Raw genomic sequence first — 19,466 nt, forward strand, 5'->3', positions numbered from 1 at the left:
ACCACATAACAAAAAAAAAAAAAAAAAAAAAAAAAAAATCCAAACCATAAACCGAAACAAAGATCATAGAAATATCCATTTTTTAAATATACAATATTAGTTCAAAGCAATTAATACTAAATAATAGCGGTGTCATGCTGAAGTCATGGATCAATCATAAATAATGATTTTAACCTAGGATATTGCACCTGATGCAATAGCATTGGATGATTGAGATTAAAAGTTGAATTTTCAACTTTCAATCTCAACCATTAAATTAAAAAAAGTTAAACAAGAGTGTTAAAGAGTTAAAAAGTTAAAGTTAAGAAATAGGATGGTAAAAATTAATGTGAGATGAATTAGTGTAATTGCACCCAGTGGGTATTGCATCTGATCCAAATCCTAAGGTTTAGCAAGATAGTTGAATAATGATTTTAATCGAGATATGTTTTTTTTCAGTCAATAAATGGTTAAGGTTTAGGAAAGATTGTTAAGGTGATAATGTATTATTAATAACTCTATATAGTGTATTTTTTTTTTAAAGGAGAATTATTAGTATTACATTTCAAATCCATACCTTCTGCACACACAAACACACACACACACACACACAAAATCATTAAACACTAGCAAGGAAATAGCTTGGACAAAGCTGCTATTAGATTGATCTGACTCTATCACCCTTGAATCATCCTCCCACATTGTGACGAAATGTTTGATTCAGTATTGCTATGCATAAAAAATGCAGGTTCTGAAGGTATTGGTAGAGTAATAGAGAAGCTAGTAAGCATAAGAATAACGGAGGCCATAGTTGGTCTATCAACGACATTTTCTTGAACACACAATAATCCTATGTGAATGCATCTCATTATTTTAGTTGTCGAACCTGCCTTCAATGTGGGATCAACAAGATTTGAAGCTATACTTTGTTTCCAATTTTTCCACGCCTGCAAGATAATTTAAACCAAAAACAAAATATTTAAGAGGACATTATTTTGTTTTGTGTTTTAAAAAGAAAGAAAGAAAGAAAAATTCTATTCAATAGGAGATAGTTCTTCCCTTCCTTTAAACTCCCCATCCTTCATGTTGATCCCAACTAACTATACAAGTTACCTAGATATTATATAAACTCCCCATCCTTCATGTTCATCCCAACTAACTATACAAACTACCTAGATATCATATTAATTAATGGATGTTATTAATGTCATACTAGTAGGCACAAGGGACATGTACCCAAAAAACAGATTAGCATACTCCACATCAGAAAGCTAATTAAGGGTGTTGGTTGAAATTTCCCTTCTTTCTTCTTTTGAGTCTATTTAATCAAATACCCCCCCCCCCCACAACGCACACACATTGAGAGAGAGAGAGAGAGAGAGAGAGAGAGAGAGAGAGAGAGAGACTCTATCAAAATATGTAATACACATATTTGAACCTGCAATCTTACCTACCACTCCATACTTACGAGGTGTATATAACATTAGTAAAAAAATAGTCATACTTACGTAGCTTAGAAGGTCCTTAACATTCTCTCCATTCTAGAAGCAACTATTCTTTTGTCCACTTATTATCTCTAAAACTAGCACACCAAAACTAAAAACATCAGACTTCACTAAGAATTGTCCATACATTGCATACTCTGGAGACATATATCCATTGCATATTCACAATTATTTTCAACAATACTTGTTAGGACTTTCATGTTGTTTCTTTGGTACAAAGTAAACATCAAGTATACCTAAAAGGATACTTACTAGGTCCCAACAATTCTATTTGTATTGTTTTCACTTTGATCAAGTGCAAACAATTTTGTCATACCAAAATCTGAAATTTTTGAATTCATTTTAGAATCTAATAGGATATTGCTTGCTTTGAGATCACAATGAATAATACGAAGCCAAGAATCTTCATGAAAGTAAAGAAGCCCTCGAGCAATGCCTCCTATGATTTTGTAGCGTCTTATCAAATCTAGATGTGCACGCCTGATTGGATCTACATATTTAATAAATATATTATATGGTACTAAAATTTTTTAGGAAGTCTATGCACAAGATATGTAATTAAACCAAATTAAAATTACAATGAATATAATTTGAAATGAAGGTAGATGTAAACTCATACCAAAAATGAAGTGATCAAGGCTTGCATTAGGCATAAACTCATAAATTAAAAGTCTTTCATTTCCTTCCAAGCAAAATCCTAAAAGTCTAACTAAATTTCNATTCTTTTTCATACAAAAATAAAAAGAAAACACTCAAAAATAAAATTTCAATTATACATAAATCTACTAGTCATATAATTCTACAAAATAAGAAAATAAAACAAAATTTATACATGAAAAAAAAAATAAAATTATTTTATTACTTTCTCTCTCTTCTATTAATGATAAAAAAAGAATTAAAAATATTTAAGAAATAATGTTTGAATAAAGTGATAAAATTATATAAGATGTGATGCATAATATGTATTGTAAAATAGTGTACTTAAAACTTAAAATAGATAAAATAACTTTTTAATGTGTCAAAATAACATTTTTTTTAGCACAACTAATATTAATGCTATTATTCCTATCATACGTATCCCTTCTTTTTCTTCTTCTTCTTCTTTTTTTTTTTTTTGGTTATGCAAGTACATATCCATGTCCAATTTATTCAATATTAAGGGGTAAAATCTTCTCCATTATCACAATCATGAGTGGCGATGCATGTAAGGTTGAATTTATTCAATCATTTTGTTGGCTTTATTCCGTGCCAAATTTGCTTGTAATTCAGCATTTAGAAACCCTGTATTTAGATGAGAATTATGTAAGGGTAGTGTGTGAGAAAGTGTGAAAAAAACTCAAGAGTGTGTACTCAAGAAGAGCCTCGTGACTGGCGAGTTACCAGAACGGCACACGTGTGAAGCATGCAGGGGGAGCTAAAGAGTTCCACCAATTGTTGCACTATAGGACAAAACTTCCAGTCTGGCCAGTCCGTTAGCTTGCGACTCAAACTTGCGACTCGTTCTAGTCGTGAGCTTGAGTCACCAGGATGCCCTGTTTGGTTGTAATTGACTCTTCGTATTCCTCATACACCTGACTATAAATACCCTTATACCCACGAAATGTTGAGAGTTTCCAGAGATAATTTTGAGAGAGGAACCCTAGAGAAAAATAAGATTGACTCATCCACAATCTTCATCTTTGATTCTTCAAATTCCTTTACTCTCACTCTCTCTATTGACATATCCTTGAGAGGTACATTAGCCAAATCTTTATTTCACCATATCCATATATGTGAGAAGGTTGTTTGGTGCTTGGGAAGCAGTTAAGAAGTGACCAATTAATTTTGGTTGATGCAATGGGTGATTGTGGGATCTGGTAAGCTAGAGAAGACAAGGTTCGGTATAACCCTGTTGGAGCAAGAAGTTTGGAGGGCTTAGGTGCATTGGGTAGATTAGGCTTGAAGGGTCTTCTGCTATTCATGTATTCCAACTTTATTCTCTAGTGGATTATTGACCGCTTGGAGGGCGGCAGAGAGGTTTTTTGCCAAAGACTTCGGTTTCCTCTTCTATAACACATCGCTGTGTTGTCTTTGTGTTTGTATCTCTCTTCCCTTAATCTTTGCCTTTTAATTACTGCTGTAATTGTGATTAATTTCGGTTTAGATTGTTTTACCAATTCTATTTTAGCTTATTTTCATATTCCGCACATACATTGTTTGACTATAAGTTTGTGTTGGTAATTTGTGAATTGGGGGTCTAAACGTTCATAGGATTTTTACACACTAATTGAACATTCATTGCATTAATGGTCTGTTTGGATTGAGGGAGGAGGGAGGGGGAGTGAAGGGGAGTATAATAGAGTTGGCTGAAAATAGGCTAATTTGTGCCCAATTCTTATCTACTCTGCTCTACTCCCCCTCTCTCTCCCTCAATCCAAATGGGCCATAAAAGTTTTCTTGAGATGCAAAAAATATGAGGAATGAGAATCAAGTTTAGTATTGAGGACTTTGCCAATTTGACACCACATAACAATTACCAAAAAAAAAAAAAAAAAAAAAATCCAAACCATAAACCGAAACAAAGATCATAGAAATATCCATTTTTTAAATATACAATATTAGTTCAAAGCAATTAATACTAAATAATAGCGGTGTCATGCTGAAGTCATGGATCAATCATAAATAATGATTTTAACCTAGGATATTGCACCTGATGCAATAGCATTGGATGATTGAGATTAAAAGTTGAATTTTCAACTTTCAATCTCAACCATTAAATTAAAAAAAGTTAAACAAGAGTGTTAAAGAGTTAAAAAGTTAAAGTTAAGAAATAGGATGGTAAAAATTAATGTGAGATGAATTAGTGTAATTGCACCCAGTGGGTATTGCATCTGATCCAAATCCTAAGGTTTAGCAAGATAGTTGAATAATGATTTTAATCGAGATATGTTTTTTTTCAGTCAATAAATGGTTAAGGTTTAGGAAAGATTGTTAAGGTGATAATGTATTATTAATAACTCTATATAGTGTATTTTTTTTTTAAAGGAGAATTATTAGTATTACATTTCAAATCCATACCTTCTGCACACACAAACACACACACACACACACACAAATCATTAAACACTAGCAAGGAAATAGCTTGGACAAAGCTGCTATTAGATTGATCTGACTCTATCACCCTTGAATCATCCTCCCACATTGTGACGAAATGTTTGATTCAGTATTGCTATGCATAAAAAATGCAGGTTCTGAAGGTATTGGTAGAGTAATAGAGAAGCTAGTAAGCATAAGAATAACGGAGGCCATAGTTGGTCTATCAACGACATTTTCTTGAACACACAATAATCCTATGTGAATGCATCTCATTATTTTAGTTGTCGAACCTGCCTTCAATGTGGGATCAACAAGATTTGAAGCTATACTTTGTTTCCAATTTTTCCACGCCTGCAAGATAATTTAAACCAAAAACAAAATATTTAAGAGGACATTATTTTGTTTTGTGTTTTAAAAAGAAAGAAAGAAAGAAAAATTCTATTCAATAGGAGATAGTTCTTCCCTTCCTTTAAACTCCCCATCCTTCATGTTGATCCCAACTAACTATACAAGTTACCTAGATATTATATAAACTCCCCATCCTTCATGTTCATCCCAACTAACTATACAAACTACCTAGATATCATATTAATTAATGGATGTTATTAATGTCATACTAGTAGGCACAAGGGACATGTACCCAAAAAACAGATTAGCATACTCCACATCAGAAAGCTAATTAAGGGTGTTGGTTGAAATTTCCCTTCTTTCTTCTTTTGAGTCTATTTAATCAAATACCCCCCCCCCCCACAACGCACACACATTGAGAGAGAGAGAGAGAGAGAGAGAGAGAGAGAGAGAGAGAGACTCTATCAAAATATGTAATACACATATTTGAACCTGCAATCTTACCTACCACTCCATACTTACGAGGTGTATATAACATTAGTAAAAAAATAGTCATACTTACGTAGCTTAGAAGGTCCTTAACATTCTCTCCATTCTAGAAGCAACTATTCTTTTGTCCACTTATTATCTCTAAAACTAGCACACCAAAACTAAAAACATCAGACTTCACTAAGAATTGTCCATACATTGCATACTCTGGAGACATATATCCATTGCATATTCACAATTATTTTCAACAATACTTGTTAGGACTTTCATGTTGTTTCTTTGGTACAAAGTAAACATCAAGTATACCTAAAAGGATACTTACTAGGTCCCAACAATTCTATTTGTATTGTTTTCACTTTGATCAAGTGCAAACAATTTTGTCATACCAAAATCTGAAATTTTTGAATTCATTTTAGAATCTAATAGGATATTGCTTGCTTTGAGATCACAATGAATAATACGAAGCCAAGAATCTTCATGAAAGTAAAGAAGCCCTCGAGCAATGCCTCCTATGATTTTGTAGCGTCTTATCAAATCTAGATGTGCACGCCTGATTGGATCTACATATTTAATAAAATATATTATATGGTACTAAAATTTTTTAGGAAGTCTATGCACAAGATATGTAATTAAACCAAATTAAAATTACAATGAATATAATTTGAAATGAAGGTAGATGTAAACTCATACCAAAAATGAAGTGATCAAGGCTTGCCAAAAAATCCTAAAAGTCTAACTAAATTTCGGTGTTGAAGCTTGGCCACTAACAACACTTCATTCTTAAATTCAAGATCTCCTTGTCCAGAATTTTTTGAAAGCCTTTTCACAGCAACATCTTGTCCATTATGAAGCTTACCCTGAAAAATGTATTGGATTAAAATATATTTAACCCTTATGCAGATATCCATTTTGGAATTAACATGCTGTGCATCGTGATGACAAACTTTTTAATATAATAGTCACTTATATATTTTTTCCCCTATTTAACATGCTGTGCATCGTGATGACAAACTTTTTCATATAACATGCTGTGCATCGTTGACTCCATATAGAAGAGGGAGAGTTTGAATCAACTGTCTCTACATGGTGAGACTGATTCCATTTTATGCTTCAAATTAAAATATTATAAATTTAATTGTGTATTGAAGCACTCTGATGCTATTAGATTCAGGGGGAAAAAAATTGCTGGTTATATTAATTTTCTTCATTCCAAGTAAAATGGAGTGGATAATAGCCTTTAAGGTTAATGATAAAGTCACATTACCTTGTAGACAACACCAAATCCACCTTGTCCAAGCTTATTTGCATCAGAAAAGTCATCTGTTGCAACTTTAACAGTGTCAAAGTCAAACTGCAAGGACTCCAAACTTTCAATCTCATCTACAGCTTCGCCTGAACAAGATGTTATTAGTTCCTTAATTATTAAGAGAGCAGCGCATTTTAAAATAAGTGCATGCAACAACAACAGCTTCTCAAAAACTAATTATATATCAAAGTCTAGATGCCAAATAGATTAGTATATAAAAAAATTGTTTGTTATAATGGAAATCATTTCTTGAACGAACACGTTGAATGTTAATTGGTGAATGATAAGTATCAATTTATAAGAAATATTCTCCAAATTATGTCATGTTTTAAATTATAATCCCTAGGAAAAGTCTTCCTCTTAATAAGATAAATAACAAATAACAATAAAGTGGTGGTTGGAAGTTAGAATATTATAAATTTTATTAGATAAGTTTTACAAACTAATATATCATGGATTACAAAAAAATTATTTAAATATTTATTTATTATATTATTATCGCATGATGTCATATTATAAAAAATTTTATAAGAAAATCTACAGTAATTTCATAACAATAACCAATTAATTAACTTACTTTCTGGTTTCTTTCCTGGCTTCCTAACTCTTAGGTAGATGCAGGAGATTATTATCAGCATCACAAAAGCAATAATGGGCACAACTATGATGACTGTTTGAGATTTGTTACCATCATTTCCTGCAAAATCAGAAATTTGTTCACACAAATTTATTCTGACGGATGAATCATAAAATTTTTCAAGTGTTATAAAATTTGAATTTGAACGGTTTTAGACCCCTTAAAACACAACCAGATTGGTTAGCCTAGATTAATTAGCCAAGTTGTTACTTAGTCAAATTATGCAATTCTAAGTTAAAGCAATCAAATAATCATATCAAAATAATAAAGCAGCGGAATAATAAAAGACACAATGATATGATCACCCAGGAAACCATACGGTAAAAACCTGGGGAGGATTTGACCTAGCTATCCTCAAGGTAAACCTGAATCCACTATGCGAAAGAATCGAAGTTCATATAGAAGGACTACAAGCTCCCCGCTTGACTTCCTAATGCTACCCACCAGTAGAACTTACTGACACGACCACGTGCAAGCTCCGAATCCACGGACTCCTTCTTTCTTGAATTCTTCAATCAGCTACAAGCACCCACGCTTGATATTTTTTAAGATTCAATGGTAGCAACCAAGTTGATCATCAAGATGTTGATACTATCTCTAACTTGAAAACCCTAAGCTTTGTGTAAAGGAAAGCTCCTCTAGATCTCACAAGAAATTTACACAAAACAGCAATGTATGAGCAACAATACAACTGAAGCAACTCTCAAAACGTGGCTAGGGTTTTGCCTTATATACCTAGGGCAAAAACATAAAACCCTAAACGTTTAATGAGTTAGGGCTGAGTTGGAAATTCTGCAGAAAACGCAATATGGTCGACTTTCGATCGATCGAATCTATTCTTCGATCGATCGAGCCAAACCGAAATGCCCCAATGCATCTACAGTCTCTCGATTCCAACTTTACAATAATTAAACAACTTTGAGCACACTATAACAAGACTAAACATATCATTTTGATCATGGTTTGCCAATATTACAAATTAGATTTCTAAATACATAAATTCCTAAACCTTTAGAACCTAACAAACTCCCCCTTTGGCAATCCGTGACAAAACCCTAATTAAAAGCTCAAAGTTTTACAAGTAAGAAGCCCTTTACAAAGATAATGCTCATAAACTCAAATTCAACCCTAACTACTATCCATCGGTTGCAAGTGTAGACAGCAGCTTAGTTGAATCAACCTGTATATTCCTAAAATACTCAACAAAGGCATAAACGCATGTGTGACAGAAAAGAGTAAAACAACAGGTATAACATTCTTGTAAGATTCACACAACACAAAATAAAGACATATATGAATGAACAACTCATAAATATAAATCAATAAGTAGTGAATCACAAAGCAACAAGAATCAATGAATATAACATGAATATCAATCAATGTTACTCGCCCTAACATGAATATCCCCAAAAATGATATACAAAGTGAAGCACCTAGATACAATCTAAAATCTCCACAAGCTCCTCACAACAAAAAGAAACAAAAAAAAATCTCCCCCTAACTACAAAAACTCCTCCACAAGTCAAAACTCCACCCCCCCTTTTTGTGACGGAATGCCAAAGGGCAATCACAAGTCGCCATCAAAAGGAGGTGGTGAGGGTGAATGAAAACGCGCAAAGTCGGCTCAGAGAGCACGAATCTCATCTAGTAAGTCCACCAAAATCTGACCATGAGCCGCTAGAACGGTCATGACAGTCTCCAGAGTACGACGAACATCAAAGTCGGCCGAAGGAGGTGGAGGAACATCAGCAGTAGCAGCATCATCACCAACTGGATCAGGAACATCCTCACCAGCAAGACCTGTAGAAGAAGAAGGAGGAGGTGTGCTACTAGACGACTCAGACCTAGGGTGTTTAGAACCAGCTTGAAGATGAGTGGCCCTTTGTCTAAGAAAAGATGCACTTATAGGAGCTATCACATGAATGGGCTTAGAGGAAGGGAAGCCACTAAGATCAAGATAGAGCAGAATCCTATGAATAAAAATAGGGTGTACAAGAGCATGAGAAGTAGATGAACTCCTATAAACATCGTTCAAAGAACGAAGAAAGAGATGGGGAAAACTAATAGGAGCATCAATAACCAGGGTGTACAAAAACACACACCTCTCAAGAGGAATAGTGTGAACATAAGAAATGGGCCAGATAGAATGACAAGCTATCCTAAAGAACAGATAATGCAACCTGGAGAGCTCAGCATAAGTGATCTTAGGATCAGAACCCCACTGGACAGTAGTCCCAGTGATGAAAGACAAAACGTCGCTCAACTCGGGAGACTCGTCATACGGATTGACAAGATTCCGAACCAATGGTACCCCTAGAGCATCAGCCACTACTTGAGGAGTAATGGTGTACTCTACGCCTCGTATCCAACTCTTTACTAAAGTGTTGGAATCATAGATGTGGATAGAGATGTTCGAAAAGAACTCTCTAATCAAGGCAGAAGGTGGAAGAGGATCAGAAACATCCAACAAGGGTAACCAGCCCCGACGCTCAAAGTTTGACCTAATGGCAGGATCAAGTTCATCTAACAGAACAGAACGCTCAGCCCAAATCTTTCTCCTAAGGTTTAGCTTCTCAAAAATCTCTTGGTTTTTCTCACTCGGAAACTTCTCACGGTCAAAGGAAGGAGGGGATGGAGAAGAGGAGGGAATAGTCCTACGGGCTCTAGTCTTCCTAGGCATGATGCTAAGGAAAGGACAGAGACACAAAGAGAAAACCAAAAGAACACAAGAAAACAAAACCAAGGGCAGACTGCAAGTTAGCACAAAAAACAATAGAATGAAAATCTATATGATGCATGAACAAATACAATGTCATAATGCATGTACTAATGCAGTAAGCAATTAAGTTCAATTGAGATGAAATTGACAAAATTGGCTTGAGCATGGAATTTCTATCAAAAACCCAAAAAATTGAAAACCACTTGTAGAAATTTTTAAACAAATTGATGAATTGAGCATTACAAAACACAGCACATAGATTATAATGCTTAATTACATCAACACAACAAGCCAATTTCATCAAATTCTACCCAATTTAACAAAAGGCCCAAATCGGATCAAGAACAAACCCTAAATTTTTCAATTTTTCACCAAACTCAAAATTGATGAAATTAACAAGTAAGGATCATGTTTATGATGTGTCCCCACAAAAACCCAATGATCAATTGCACAAAATAGGGCTTGAATCAACAGAAAATCCCAAAAATGCTAAGTCCGAAAATCTCCCTCACATGCATGGATTTATGCATGGAATCATGAAAATAAATTCAAAAGGAAGGGTAAAAGAGTCTTACCGGCTAGAGGAAAGAGATTCTTTGCAAAAAATCCGGAGGAAAACGACAAAAATTGGAATAGTTGAGCTTGCCAAGTCGGAGAGAGAGAAAAGACTTTTGAAAAGTTTTGAAAAAGTATTTGAAAAAGTCAAGAACAGTGTTTTTAAAAACCTGATTCGCGACTTTCGATTGATCGAAAAATACATTCGATCGATTGAATGAGACAGTCATTTTTCAATAAAATAAAGCACTTTTTCGATTGATCGAAAATCAGACTGGATCGATCGAAATGGGAAGAGGCTCACAAAATTTTGAGAAAAATCATAGATTTGAAAAGCACAAACCAATTTAAATGGTCAACTATGTATTAAATTTCAAAAAAATAAACCATAAAACTAGAAGAGTGGCCGACTTGCCCATTAAAAAATTAGTTAAATAATAACTATTAATACAAGGCCCAAGTAAATGGTTGACAGCCAAGGATCTGGTACAAGTAAAAGAAGGAAGGGTTAATACTTTACACTTTGATAGCCAAGCATTTACTAACTTGTGGAAGACTGTGATAGAAAAAAGTAAAAAGTTCATCTTCATCATCGGCAAACGGGCGAAGAATAGTAGACTTTAGAAAGAGCAAAAATGCAGATACTGCAAAAATGCAGGAAAAAAGAAAGAAAGAAAGAAAGACAAAGAAGAATAAGAAGAAGAAAATTGAAGAAGAAGAAATGGAGATGCAAGCTCAAGGTCTGACAACATCTCACTATGGTTGAGAAGCTTCAACAATGGCGGTAAGTATCAAAAAAAATTTCTGACTTGAAGTTAAACCTTTGAGAATTGTCCACGGTGATTTGTTTACGAATGGGGAAAAATCTCGCGGCAAAAACCCCACCGTGTGATTTTCAAGTCACCACTCCCGAAACTCCACTATTATCAAATCAAGCGGTTACAAGTAAAGGAATCTCAAGTACCTTACCAACCTACAGTTGAACCCTTACCCCAATACCCAATTGGACTTGATATGTAGTGACAATTTCTCTTTTGATGCACGGCTCCCAAGTACGTGACTAACCAATGCGCAGATCCCAGTACGCAACTTCAAAACACCAATTAAGGAGGAGAGGTTGGCTGCAAAGTTCTTCAGTTTATCCTACACAATGAAGATCAGGAAGATGCTTAGTCACAAAACCCTTTGGTGCAAATACACAGCAACTTCTTCAGAGAAGATGAACTAGGTCAAGAACTTCGTCTTTGATCACAGTTTGCTTGAACAGAGATTGCTCAATGCTTTTTCAACTTATGTACAATATGACAGCTCTTAAAACAGTCATTTAATATGTTTAGGGTTAGAAGAAAAGAAGGCCCAAAAGCGTATTCACGGATCCCAAGAAAATCAGATCAGAAAATCTGAAATTATGAATCTCGACAGATAGCAGGTGTCGAGGTAGCTATTGAGCAGGTGTCGAGCTTTAATGAATTTGCACTTCAGCTTGCTTTTTCTTGGACAGACTTGATGACTTCAACACTTGACCTTGAAACCTTGTTTCTTGAAGTATTAAAAACACCTAGAACTACCCAATTACAAGTAGAGTGTGTTTTGTCAAAAGATTTAGCCAATTTATATAAATAAGTGACATATGTTCTTAACAAGTGAAAACACATATGTCCTAACAATCTCCCCCTTTGGTAATCCGTGACAAAACCACAATAAACAAATGAATATATGAAAGAAGTCATAAATTACTTAACTCATATTCACTTGTTGAATACAATAAAATCTATCCTAACACAAACTCTTGAAAAACTTTGCAAGAAGAGAGTTTATGGTAAGTAGACTTTGACAACTTGTATTTCCAAAACACTTTAAACAAAACTCATCAAGGTATCTTGTGTGAAACAGAAATAATAGATTGCATACAAGTATAAAGAACATGTGTGTAAAGATAGAGAAGAAACAACACATGGAGAGAGAGGTGAAAGAAACATACATCCACATATAGAGAAAATAAGTACAATGTATGTAAAACTGGTCAAAAGACCTCATATACAAGATTAATGTATCTATAAAGAATAGAAAAGAAAAGATACATCAAAACCTCACTACATCCCTCAAAAATATCAACACTTCCCCTATTAAAAATGTCCTATACTAACTCTCCCCTTAAGATGACTACTCTCATAACCCAAAACTACTTCCCCTTTTTATGTAGACATCTCATCAGTAGAGCTAGCATTTCCATCATCATCATCCTCAGAGTCTAAAGTTGCTAAAGAAGGTGGTGAAGGAGTAGCCTCTGGAGCAAAACCACCTATGGTCGCCTGCCGTCATGCAATACGACCAATACGAAAATTCACCTGATACAACTTAGAGGAGAGTGTATCGAGGCGAGCATCCATGCGCTGCAGCTGCGCCATGATGTCTCCAAGAGATACATCACCTGTAGAGGAAGAAGAAGCAGATGTAGGTGGAGCAGATCCGGATGGAGCTGAATGGGAGGGAGGAGTAAAATCCATCTATCGCGACCTAAACTGAGCCTCACTACGTTTTACAGTAGCGGTATCTATGGCACAGATGTGTGTGAAGTGGTCGGACACAGGAAAAGGAATAGAGAAATGGTGTAAGATCCTCGTGATAGCGGAAAGAAAGATAAGTTTATCACGGGACGCCGAATCTAAATGAACATCTATGATAGAAAGGATAAAATGAGAAGGAAAATCTATAGTAAGATGCTCTAAAAGAGATAACAAAAATCGAGCACGAGGCTCTATGATGAAGTTGTAGTGAGAGAGTGAATGGAATACAAAAGTCATCACCATGTTAAGAAATCTAGGACCTTTAGCAAAAGGCCTACATGATGTGTACTGATGCTCACTCCATTCAGCTAGGCACTGACAAAAGCAGAAATGAGCTCATCTTTGGACACAATCCTCAGACGCTTACAAGAAGGATAGTCAGGAAAATCTATCCTAGGAACCCTAAGCACATCTGCAACTNTGGGAGGATAAGTGGCTGCAACGCCAACTTCTCACAAAGTAATTACACCCCAAACAGTTTTTGATGACTATCCAATGGTATCCTCCCTTATTGATAATGATACCAAATGAAAGTAGAAGTGGTCAGGTCCATCTTTTTCCCTTTGAAGCTAGTACAATTTTAAAATTCCCTCAACTATAATCTACCGAAGACAGCCTCATCTGGTTAGGTAATAAATAGGGGGTCTTTACAGTCAAAAGTGCATACCACATTGCTTCAAGTCTAGTGGACTCTTGTATGTTGGTGATGCGCATCTTCTGATTCAAAAACATTGTTGTGGAAGAAGATTTGGAGTCAGAAAGTTCCTCAAAAGCTCAAAATTTTTGCTTAGAGGACTTGTGTAAATGGCCTTCCCACTATGTTCAACTTAAGCCACAGGGTATTCATTGCTCAAGCTTTTGCCCTCTATGTGACAAAGTCATTGAATTCGCTGCCCATGCACTTTTTCTTTGTGATCATGCAAAGCTGTCTTGGGCACAATGGCACAATTGCCCAGTTGAAGTTTCTTCCTCTTCCAGAGAACCTGTGGACATTGCCTTAGACATTATTGATAAAGGTTTCCCAAATGATTTGGAGCTTTTCTTTGCGGTGGCATGGTCCATTTGGTGGAATCGTAACCAAGCTTTGCACAATGACTCGGGCACTCCTCCAAGCCAGGTTTGGGAAATGGCAAATAGAATGCTTAGTGAGTATAAAGACGCTTGTTCCCTCCCTGATTTTTCTCCAGCCCCTACCCCAACAACATGGCAAGCCCCTCCTTTGGGTTTCTTCAGATCAATGTTGATGGCGTTGCTTCAGACGATGGCAAGCCTTCTTGCATTAGAGTGGTGATTTGTGATTGTCGAGGCTCCTTTATAGCAGCATCAAACAAAATTCTTCCAACGCCTTTCTCTGCTGAGATTATTGAAGCTATGGTGCTACAAGAGGGGTGCTGCTTGCTTCATTAATGGGGATTTCCCATGTCCTTGTTGAGTCCATGCTCTCTCAATCATTCAAACCATCTTAGAAAGTGATATTGGCAGTGAGCTAGGGCACATTATTCAGAACATTAAAGATATCTCTTCCTCTTTTTCTTGGTGCTCTTTTTAGCATTTGAAAAGGAGTGGCAATAGAAGAGCACATGAGATTGCAAGAGCTGCCAAAATTTCTGGTGTTTCTCAGGTTTGGAAAGGTGTTTGTCCAAGCTTTATGAGGCATGTAATCTAAGAGGACAGTGGCTTGTAGCTGTTTGTGTTTTGTTTTCTCTGCTATTTTTGTCCTATGTTGTAACTCAATTTCAAATGAATGAAATTTCATGTGTTTCCCCATATAAAAAAAAAAAAAAACTAGTTATATGAATCCCAATCTAATTTGAGTACTCTCTGTACTCTGGGTTTGCTTCATGGTAGGGCCTGTTGTTGTTATTTGCTGAATGGTTAGAAATATGGTTTTGAGTTTGAACACGGTCTCCACTCTCTTCTCTATCTTCAATTTAAAGTAATAAAATTTCGTATGTTAGGCTAGACTTACTAAGAGAGTTTGAGTCCACATATAAGAGAGTATTTGTGACATAGTTAAATGATTTAAATAATAATTTTCTGCACTTTTATTGGATAAATCAATGCATTTTTTGTGTATATATTAGATGTCTAATTCAGAACTTAATAAAGTGGGATAGGATTTTGATTGTCATGCTAATGAAAGCGTAGGGTTTAAATTGACAAAATTAAAAGTATTGCAGTGTAGCGTAGGGTTTTGATGTCATTTGGATTGAAGACTCTCCTCCTCATGCTTTGGAATTTTTGTACTTTAGTTTAACTTATATTTAGTTAAAATGAAGTTTTAGACTGTTTTCCATATATATATATATATATATTATAAAATTATAGTAGGTTTTTTTTTCCCCAAAATTTTATTTAAATTTATCTTTCGTTATTATTACTTATATAACAAAAGATATATTATCTTTCCTTGTGGGTAGATCCATGGGATTGCAGTACGGTTTTCTCAAAATATTTTATTATTTATGATGCTTAAGCTTCACAGATGAACTATATAAATATATATCAAAAAAATAGTGGAACTATAAATACTAGTCAAACAATGGTAGGGGCTGGACTCAGATTCCATAACTACTCTTCTCGTCTTTGTTTATTTATCTATCTTGTTATTACAAGTCGTCACAGCTCTCATGACTGAAAAGCAAGCCAACCCCTTGATAGCATTATAAAGGTAGGCTGAAAAGCCAACCCAACGTGATAACTCTAAACACCAATTGGTTTGGGTCGTTGAGTTTAAATTATTTTGTAAAGCCTTATAAAAATAATTTAGAATTTTATATCAACTCTTTTAACCCATTTCTCAACAGATAACTACAACTTACACCTACCTGATAGATTATTACAATTTAGACCATAATCGGGTTGGTGTGTAATTTTTTAGAAGATTTAGATTTGAAAATGTACTTTTTTTATTTTTCTCAATTAAAAAAAAAAAGAAGTTCTTTAGTGTTGACTAATCGACCTCATGCCACGTGATGCAATGAATAATATTACATGTACCGTAGGGCTTTCCTGGAGCTGTCGCTTGAACTGTTTCTTTTTGGATGTTAAGACAAGAACTCCTACCATTAAGCTACACTCTCATGTGGTCTTAAAGATAATTTTTAGTATTTGAAATTCCTAGTCTCCCATGTTATATTATTTTAAATAATTAATTGTTCATAATACATAATCTTGATTCAAAATCAACTTTCCAATCAATTAAATATTATAATAAATAAAAATAGCACTAAAATGACCTAGTACTTTTTTTCGGTCATGGAATATGATTTTCACCTTGAACATACTCGGACTAGAGTGTGCTTCTATAAATGTAAGGTACATGCAAATTGATATTCTTAATCATCAAGAGACATGAGGCTTCCTGTTCTCTAGGTTTCTAAGCTTGGGATGAATTAAAACATGGGATAATTACAATAAACCCACTTGTGGTATGGTCTGTTTTCACTTTGCCTACCCGTGGTTTAATCATTTACACTTTGCCCACCTAAGGTTAGTCCTATTAGCCTTCCGTAACCCACCTCTCCGTTTGCCGTTAGAAAAACACATCTTTAGGCAAAAACAAATATAACAAAAAATAAAAAGCTAGGGTTTTTCATTGCTCATGAACTTCAATGAGAACAAAGTGGAGGAACAACACGCCAATCAAATGGCTCAATGAAATTATTTTTAATCTATAACAAGATCAACAATTTCACAACAACTCAAAATTTTGAACCAAATTTTACAAGAAGACCAACATCTCAAAACAACCAGCAACATTACAACAAAGAGAGATTGAGATAGAGATAAGCCAACAATTGAAGTGTGAGGTATATAAAAATCTAGCCGTGGATTTGGATCATGGTAGATTAGCCATGGGTTTGGTGTCGTGGTAGTGGCTTTTAGGTGCTAGATCGGAATGTAAGACAGGGAGAGAAATCCAGCAAACCCTCTGGACCAACCTTTCAATCAAACCCCTTTATCAAACCAAAAATTAATTCACAATCCAACACAAAGAAAACTCTCTGGAAAATTCACCTAAACCCATCATTAACAAACCCCTAAAACCCAGGTTAGGCCGAGATGCAAAGAGTAGAGGAACCACTGTGGAGTGGTGGTGGTTGATGATTGGAGATGGGTGACCTTGGAAGTCCGAGGGAGGCTCGGCTTGAGAGGGTTTCAGAGATTAGAGAGAAGGAGCTCGAGTTTGGTGAGGGTCTGATGTGGTGAGGTTGCCTGAGGTGGCAACGTTGATGTGAGGGGTGAAGTTGAGAGGGGCGGCCAAGGAGTTCGTTTAGGAGAGTTTTAGAGATGAGAGAATAGGGGTTTAGAAAAAGCTCAGGCCGACAGCTTAGAGAGTCTAAGCTCGGGTTTAGAGTGAGAAAGAGGGCTTTGTGAGATTTATTGTGGGAGCTTGAAGGGTTGGCCATGGAGGTTCAATGGAGGAGCTCACCGCTGAGGAGGAGGAGCTTGCCGCTAAGGTGGCGTCAATGATTAAGGGAAACGAGCTTGAAGGGTCGGCCATGGAGTTTCATATGAGGCAGCTCAAATGAAACCCAACCACAGTAGCAAACCCACCCACATTTCCAACTTCAAACCCACTTTGAATCCCAGCTACAGTGGGGAGAGAAGCCAAGATCAAAGTGGGATTTGTGTGCTATTCCACCACTTTGTTCTTATAGAAGTTTTTAAGCAATCAAAACCCTAAAACTTTTTTATTCTTGTTATATTTGTTTTTGCCTAAAAATGTGTTTTTCTAACAACAAACGGAGAGGTGGGTTACGAAAGGCTAACAGGATTAATCTCAGGTGGACAAAGTGTAAATGATTGAATCACGGGTAGACAAAGTGAAAACGGGTCATACCACAGGTGGGTTTACTGTAATTATCCCTTAAAACATATTTAATAAGAAATGATATACTATTGTAGGGATGAAGGGCCTATAAATGTATATTGGGCCGTGGGCCTTGTCCAAGGATATTTAGCAGTCCCAGAACAATTAGACATTAGCGAAGACGTACAAATCAGTAGGCTATGAAAGGATTCTGGTTATGAAGGGTTGGGAAGGAGTCAGAGGAGAAATGCCTCATCGGTTAAGGAAAGTAGAGGTCAGAAGGTTTAATCTGCCATCAGGAGCAACACTTCTGACAATTCTACTAGTAAGGATAAACATCAGGAGGGAGTAAGACAAAGGAAAGCTGAAAAATATTTAGGAGAAAGCTGTTACCACCGCATTAAATATAACACCCCATAGTTTTGATACCAATTTAATTCTTATATGTAAATTAAAAAGGAGGCCTACAATTAAATGGATTTAATTGATTTGGGCCTAGGATATTAAAAATAAGATAAATTCTATGGTATATTAAGCCCAAGTGAGATAGCATAAGTAAATATATGGGCTTTGATAAGCTTTTAAAAACCCTAACCTTTTACCTCTTAAGTTACACGTGTATATACATAAGAAAGTTCCTTTTGTTTCAATCACAACACATGATTAAGGTTTTTTTTTCTTCTATGCAGCTATGCGTGGAAACCTACAGATATGATTTTCTCATGCTCTAAATTTAAGAAGTTTGAATATTAAATAGCTAGCAATTGTCATGAACCTAGACTATCATTATATTAATAGAAAAATGGCTCCTATAATTATTATTATATTAGATTAGGAATGTTCAATATGGCTGTATGTCAGGAAAGGGTACTCCATAGGCTTTGAAATAGTACCTAATAAAGCAATAGGCTTGGACCTTATCAATTCAAGTTTGTCACCATGTGAAAGGGAAAATGTTGCTTTATGGTTGATATTTATCTTCTTATCATCCTTCTAGTGACGTGTATTCAGCTCTAAATTATTGTAGAAGGCAGCAATGCTTTTCAAGCCTAGAATATCTTGTTAGCCCCTATAACGTAGGAATAAGAAATTATATATTATTTAAGTTAACCAATTTTCCATCCATGCACTACCATTGTTCAGAAAATTGACTAGCAATATCTTATGTTTTGTGGCATCAAGGGATTTATGGTGGTAGATATAGGCGAACACTATAATTAGAATAGTTGTGAAAAATTTGGAAACCTGATTGACAAGTTCAGGCATCAAACGGGGCATTTCAATGCTCCTATTTATCAATTTAATAACTGCAACCCCAAGTAGTGATGGCCACGAATTCAATAGCTAAGCCCACTAACAAAGCTGAAATGTGTTTCAAAGAAACTAGATACCTCCGTAGGCCTTAATGATGATAGGTTAAACTATTTAAGTGTGAAAAATGATTTTAAGGCTGTGTTTGTTTCGTGTAAA

The 19,466-nt window shown here is 35.3% G+C and overlaps 1 pseudogene; it reads right to left on the minus strand.

The window, feature by feature from the left end:
- Positions 1–656: 656 nt before the first annotated feature.
- Positions 657–13,120, minus strand: LOC112006911 (cysteine-rich receptor-like protein kinase 10; annotated as a pseudogene).
- Positions 13,121–19,466: the final 6,346 nt, after the last annotated feature.

This window comes from Quercus suber, unplaced genomic scaffold, assembly GCF_002906115.3.
Source record: "Quercus suber isolate HL8 unplaced genomic scaffold, Cork oak 2.0 scaffold_305, whole genome shotgun sequence".
NCBI classification, from domain to species: domain Eukaryota; kingdom Viridiplantae; phylum Streptophyta; class Magnoliopsida; order Fagales; family Fagaceae; genus Quercus; species Quercus suber.